General features: G+C 32.9%; 1 long non-coding RNA gene across 2 annotated transcripts; it reads left to right on the top strand.

Moving 5' to 3' along the window:
• The first annotated feature begins 248 nt into the window (after nucleotides 1-248).
• Nucleotides 249-6568, top strand: LOC141044629 (uncharacterized). 2 transcript variants are annotated; one of them, XR_012216258.2, is made up of 4 exons: nucleotides 249-2190; nucleotides 2334-2579; nucleotides 2790-2893; nucleotides 3201-6568. It is a non-coding gene; the product is annotated as an uncharacterized LOC141044629 (long non-coding RNA). The 2 variants fall into 2 exon arrangements; XR_012216257.2 differs by having other exon boundaries at nucleotides 2790-6568.
• The last annotated feature ends 392 nt before the right edge of the window (nucleotides 6569-6960 follow it).

Here is a 6960-nt window from a genome sequence, read left to right as displayed (position 1 = left end):
AAATAATTTTATTAATTACAACTTACAGCATTATTGTTTTTTGTTTGTTAAATGAAATGTCGGTGAAATAATTGAGCTATATTTGAACTGCAAACATACACACTATTAGATCCTAAATGACTATTTTTAACAATGGCAATATTAGATATTTTTTAACACTTTTGCTTTAGAAGCTCTTGAACTATTATCATTACAATATAAAGTAATTTCAACATACATTAATAGTTGACATAGATTTATTTATTATCAAAGGAATCAAAATGAAAAGAGTGTCAGAGTGTGTGTGTGTTGATTTGTGCATGTACTTGTACTTATAATCTGAAATTGATGTGATATTTTTGAATTGTAAAGTACAACAGTGTAATAGAGAAATTTTGGTGTACTTTTTGAAAGCGGATTTCAAAGAAAACTGCCACATTTGTGGACACAGAAAAATTCCACAACTCAACAATGCATTGTCTCCGCTTTGGGTGCAACAAGACAACGAGTGCAACAACAACACTCCACAAGTGAATGGAAACATGGGAGCCAAAGTACAAATGTAGTTTAATGCCATGGCATTCGTTCATGGCGTGAATTGCGAATATACCTTTACTCCATTTTGTCATAGTCAAACCATAGTTGATTAGTCTGTTATTTCTATGACACACACACATACAATCACTCACTCAAAATTTAGGAGCCCTACAAAAATCTCAATGACTAGATTCTTATTAAGAGCATTTCCGCATCCAGCTTAAGATACATGCAAGAGAAATGATCATCGCATATGTTGTGCATCAAACTTTCGAGAAACCAACAGTCATTGATCATAACATATGTTGTGGGACTCGATCATGGATGTAGTTTAGATTTCAGCTCATGACAATGATGAATGCAATGGAAGTGACAATCTTCTCAATGAAAAGATGTGTATGATAGGTGAAAGCATCGTGTGTTGTGATGGAGTAGGGGGTTGGTTTGGGCGTGAGGAGGATGTTGTAGAGAGGAAGATTGGTTGTTGCCATTCATGGAGATAGTTCTTTCTAGAAATGATTTGGTGACACAGCGATGAGTAGGAAGAGCAGACCCATGAGTTAGGTTAACCAGCAGAGGTTCATAATGTGGACATTGAAAAGACTGGATTAGAGAAGATTAGGTAGGTGGTTATGCATGACTGGAGATTATGGAAAGCTTTTCCAAAGAAACCATGGTCAGAGGTCCAAGATCTTATTTATTTGGGATGGCTTGCTTCTGGTGCTATGGCAACACAAGAACCAAAATACGAATTGAATCGATGCATTATCCTCTCGTAAGGTGCAGTAGTTAGGATTTGAAGTGTAATGGATGGTAGGCGCAATGTATCTTTATGGATCGGCAAATAGTTCCTGTATTATACCAAATGTGGACTCTTGATTGTTGAAAGATTTGGATAGAGTGTGTTGGCGATACAGTGGATTCATGTTTTGTAAATTCTAGCTAATTTTTTTTTGTAGGATGTAGAAATAGCTGCTTTTATGAGTGTTAATTTGGCTCAATGTTTTGGTGAAGTTTTGACTTGAGCTTAGCACCGAAGCTTGAAAAGGCATGTGTGTAAATTGAAAGGATAATACAACCATTGCCATGTCGATTGAATATTTTTTATAGTTATTTTTCATCGGACTGTTGGAACATTGAGCATGGTAAAGGGACAAGATCTGATAAACTTTCTATCAGATAAGACGCTAATAGAAATCATGAAATATGTGGATGAAAGAGGTAGCGACGGAGATGCTTGCTTGTTGGTTTATAAATGATGGAGGACATTAGAGAGTGCATGTTACCAATCCCTAACCTTGGGTGCAATAAGGCAATCAGATGCATATTTAGTAAAGATGGTTCAAAGATTCTCAAACCTACGACTAGTTTGTGTAAACAAGAGATTACTTGTTCCTGTACCTATCAATGGCTGGCTCTTACATCGTCAAACATTTTATCTTCATATGATGAGGCCATTTCTATAAATCCCATACATTGAATTTGTCTTGCAGTTCACTTCATGATAAGTTATAGTCCCTTCAATTCAAACGTAATGCAATTTTAGCCACTTTTGAAGTTTTCTTTGTAGCTAATCTTATTTACTGTGACAATTGAGAAACTTCTGAGATTACAATGATATATAAAGAATTGAGAATGGTACACTCAACAACATAGTCGAATCTCATAAAGAAGGTTGTTAATGTTCTTTAATGCCTCGATCTTTACTTTGAATGTTCTTTGTTGAATGTAATCTTTCTTTGGAGGATTTTGAGGATGAATTATTAGTTGAATGGCTGAATCATTGCGAATATTTTTTTGTTGGATATTCATGGCAGGATAAAGATGTAGGCACAACATTGCCTTGGAAGAGGAGGAGAAGTGGGCATCGCGTGGTGATGAATTGTGAAGATGATAGTAACGACATTGATTTCAATAATTTTTTAGATATGGGACTTTGATTTGTGGCAGAAGGATGCCCAAGATTAGAGAATCTATCTCTCATGTGGTGCTCTACAGTGTCAAGTCACAGCCTTGTCAATCTAGCAAATGCTTGCAGTGGTTTAAAGGTCTTGGACTTGTAGGTATATAATCATGTCTACAACCAAACTTCAATGTTTCTATCTATATATGTTGCTGTTATATTATCGCAATTCAAAAATGAAGGTCATGATCTCTAATTTCCATTTCTTAGGCTTATTTGTGGCTGGTCTTCTTTCATGTTTGTATGATAAATGATCTTGATTAAATTTTTAGCTATATAAAGATGTATTTATTGGGTGGAACTGCTGTAGGACTACTATATCAGGACCAAGGTTTGAAGGCTATGGACATATATTATAAATAGCTGGAAGAGCTAAATTTTTGTTGTTATGAAGGAATCAGCAATATAGACATAGTAAGAATTGCTGAAGGATGTGAAAAATTGCTTTAGTCGCTTGGAATTGCATCTTGTGCTTGTATAATAAATGTGGCATTGAAGGTCATTCAACTCTTTACTTAAATCATTTTCTAAAAATATCTTACTTTTTCAATCTAGTTTATTATAATTTGTAAGCTATCTAGCATAGCCTTGAAACTATAGAGTCTATAAAAATCCAGATGTATTAAGTCTTGGATTGTATGTTGATGATACAAATGATCTTCAAGTACGTTTTTTGGTTTTGGCAGTTGACCACCTCGTCATCGTTTGCCTCCAACTGTAGGTTGTGGGGACCAATTGTAACATGTTCAATAAGTTAACTTTGGACTCCGAGTATATTGAGATCGATGGTGTGTTGGTGATCGACCGGGGTTGCGCATAATTATAAATGCTTTGGCTATAATGTGTGAATGTGTACAACGAAGATTTGCAAGTAGTTGGTCGTAACTGTCTTTTCTTGGAGACCTTAGCTTTATACGGCTTTTAGAAATTTACAGATCAACAAGCTTCTTTTTAACACAATTTGTTATACAGTTAACATAATGCATCAAGAATTTTTTTTTCTACAATTTATGTAATTTTATTCTGATGAGCCATATATTGATGCTTTTTTGGAGGCGTCATTTTCCTCTAGAGAATAACATTGTGAATAGAAGTTTATTCACCGGTGATATTGAATTTCTCAGTTTAAAAAAATTGCCATTGATGTGGGTTGTCTCCAACTTGAAGCACTGGAAATAAATTGCTATCGTAACATTGAAACTATAGGGCTTCAGGCTATGGGCTATTCTTGCGAGTGGAAAAAACATCAATATTTTTTAGTTCCTCATGCCGTATGTTGAGGTTCAGACTTACATCAATTTATAGTGAAGTAATGATTACTAATGGTTGATATTTCTAGGAGATGTTTTACAGTTGATTAAGGGTTTCATACTGCAGCCTCATATAAGACGAAAACAACTCTCTTCATAGAGTTTCCTTATTCATACTACAACCACTTTCACACCATAGCCTCATGTTGGATCCATTCCATATTTACATTTGAGGAGACATAAAATATAACAACATGAATTACGTTACAAAAATAGAAAAATTTATTAGTTTTTAATTTTTGAAATGTGTATATTTATTAATATTTTTAATGCAAAATAAGAAGAAAATTACTTAAAGATAGATTGATAATGAATAAGTTTACAAATCCTAGAACCAAATAACAATAGAATGCATAATTTTTTTATTTAGCTTAGTACATAGGCTACAACTAGTGTGTATATATATATATATATATATATGTGTTATTTTTTATCCATTAACAAATATTACTTACTTACTTGATAATATTTGTTGAAATGGAGGTTGTTCTAAGTTCATAAACTTAGATCTTATAATTAATATTTCTTGCATAATTGATAAAATTTCTATCCACTGAAATTAAACGTATTATGAAACATAATACAAACAAACATACACCCATCAAACATACACATGCATATACATACATATATAGATATATAAAATCAATTAAAAAAATAAATTATTAAGAAATAATTAGTCTCACACTTATTTTGATTTTTTTTATGTAAGTGATGTTTTCAAACTTTAAATGTGTGTTATATACACATACAGTAATTTTTAAGCATAAAATTTTAGTTTAAAATTTAAAAATTATTATTATATATGATTTATGTGCAGGATAAATAGTATCTATGCATATAACTATTTATCAAATGTAAAATATCCTTGATTTGCAGATACACACTTTTATAAAAACATTTAAATTTCCTGCCATTTTGAACATTCTTTTTTCTTTCTTTCTTTCTTTCTTTCTTTCTTTCTTTCTTTCTTTTTTTATTTCTTTTTTGCATATGTACTCCTTATTTTAGTTTTTTTTTCCCTCAAATATCATTCAAATTACCTACACACATTTGTTTCTCATCAAATTAAAAAAAAAAATTAAAAATTAAAAAATTAAAAACAGGAAAAGAAAATAAGAAACACATGTAGAATCAAGTATTTCCCATGAAGTATTTCCCATCACATTAGAATACAATCAAACAATTTTTTATTTGTTTTTGAAAGAATACTCATTTTAAGTTTTTTTCAAACTAAAGTAATTAGTTTAGTGAGCACGATTTATTAATTGAAGACATGTGTAACAAATTCAAGCATTTTGTACAAATAGAAAGATGAATAATACAGTAAAAAGATAACACATATTTTCACATTGTACAAAATAAGCATGGTGGTATAGCAATTGGTTGTTACTTTTAAATGTAAATTCAACAGATAAAATAGACCACAATTGATGTAGAACAAGAGTTAGATTTTCTCTTTGTGGATACCAAAGAATCATACAATCATGATATCATGTGGGAACTTAACTTAATAATGTGATTCTAGTTTTGAATGCCTTGAAATTTTTACTTTGTTAAGGACATGGGTACTTGTATGATGGGAATTAAAAAGTGCAATGGGATGGCATTTCTCAATCATAATCATATTCTTATAGAATATTATTCTACATAACATGTGTACATTGTCTTGTAAGAATCTTATTCTACTCCACCACATTGGATTAGTAATTATTTTTTTGATGATATGCACCAAAATTAGATGTTAGTGCCAATGATCCCTTTATTAAAAAATGGAGTTAGACTTTTAACTCAAAACTCTAGGAAGGAAAAAGAAAAAGATAGAAAAAGAAGAAAGAAGAAGAAGAAGAATTTAGTATCAAAATAAGAATTAGAAATAAATAGTCTACTTGATATGAAGTATGAATTAGGTTGTGCTTTATAACAAGAGTATGATGTTTGCTTAATTTTGGTTTTGAATGATACTTTTAGAAGATATATTTTTGGTATAGAAATTCACAGTGTTTTTCTTTATTTTATTTTTCATGTCTAAAGGATATAAAAGTGATGAAGAGCCTAACACTGAAATTTTAAACTTGTGTGCTTCAATATGATTTAGTAAGAATGAGCCCATTGCACCGAGCCCTAAATTCTAAACATTAGGCCTGATTCCCGCCCATCTAGGAAATTAAAAGATTTCCCGAAGATCCAGCCCCGCAGTCTCTTATCGCCGGAACTCAGAAGAAAGAAGTTTCACGACGACAGTTGAGAAGACGATGCTCGTTCGTCGGTCGGTCATTCATTTTCAGTGACGTCCGGGAATCCGACGAAAGAACGTCGTCACCTTCGACGAATTGTTCTTCATATGTATATTTCGCAACGCCGATCTGTTCATGGTCGAAGGTGATTGTGTTTGTGTTTGTGTTTAGTTCACTCGAATTTCGGTTTGTACTGCAATTGTGCTCTAGAAAGTTTTGGTTGTACATTGTTTCGTATTTTAGTTTACTTTTACTTTTAATTCGGACTGTGCTCACGAAATGCTCTTCTTGATCGATACCGCAGACCCGAACAGTGGCATGTATGCAGAGGAAGCATGTCCGCTTGCAGGGAGTCTCTTCATGATTGCTGAGGAACTGAGTCGGGTATGTTTCCCTTGTGAGTTTCAGTAAGTTAGTGACGAGGAAGTGGGATAGAAAGGAGCAGCGGAGATGTTACGATTGTTACCGAGACTATCTTTGTGCATCCATGTTTGATGCTGTGCAAAAGTAGGAACTCCTCAACTTTTAAGCCCCTTAGTCTTTAAACTAGTGCTTTCTGATAATCCCGCCAATTTCAATGCACAAACAATATGCTTTGCTTATATATATATATATATATATATTCTATCTGCTTGAGTGTCGTGAAATATGACTTGGAGTTGACGCAGTGAGGGGTCTTTTTCAAATGAGCTGCATTGTTTTGATGACCAGGTTTATTTGGATCATTGTTTGAAACAGAATCCTGACTATTTGGGAAGTTTCGTGCAGAATTCCGCAACAATGTTCAAACTAGAGAAGAGCTCGAGGGAGAACCCAAGCTCGAACTCAAGGCTACTATATGGTTCATCGGTAAATAAGACTAGAAGGAGAATCCTGGAAGAAGCTTCGACAGTTGATACTCTGCGGTATGCATTTTCTTAGTCCAGACACCTCT

The sequence above is a fragment of the Physcomitrium patens genome, chromosome 20, assembly GCF_059467195.1.
Source record: "Physcomitrium patens ecotype Gransden chromosome 20, ASM5946719v1, whole genome shotgun sequence".
Taxonomy (NCBI): Eukaryota; Viridiplantae; Streptophyta; class Bryopsida; order Funariales; family Funariaceae; genus Physcomitrium; species Physcomitrium patens.
This window is presented reverse-complemented; position numbering and strand designations above follow the sequence as displayed.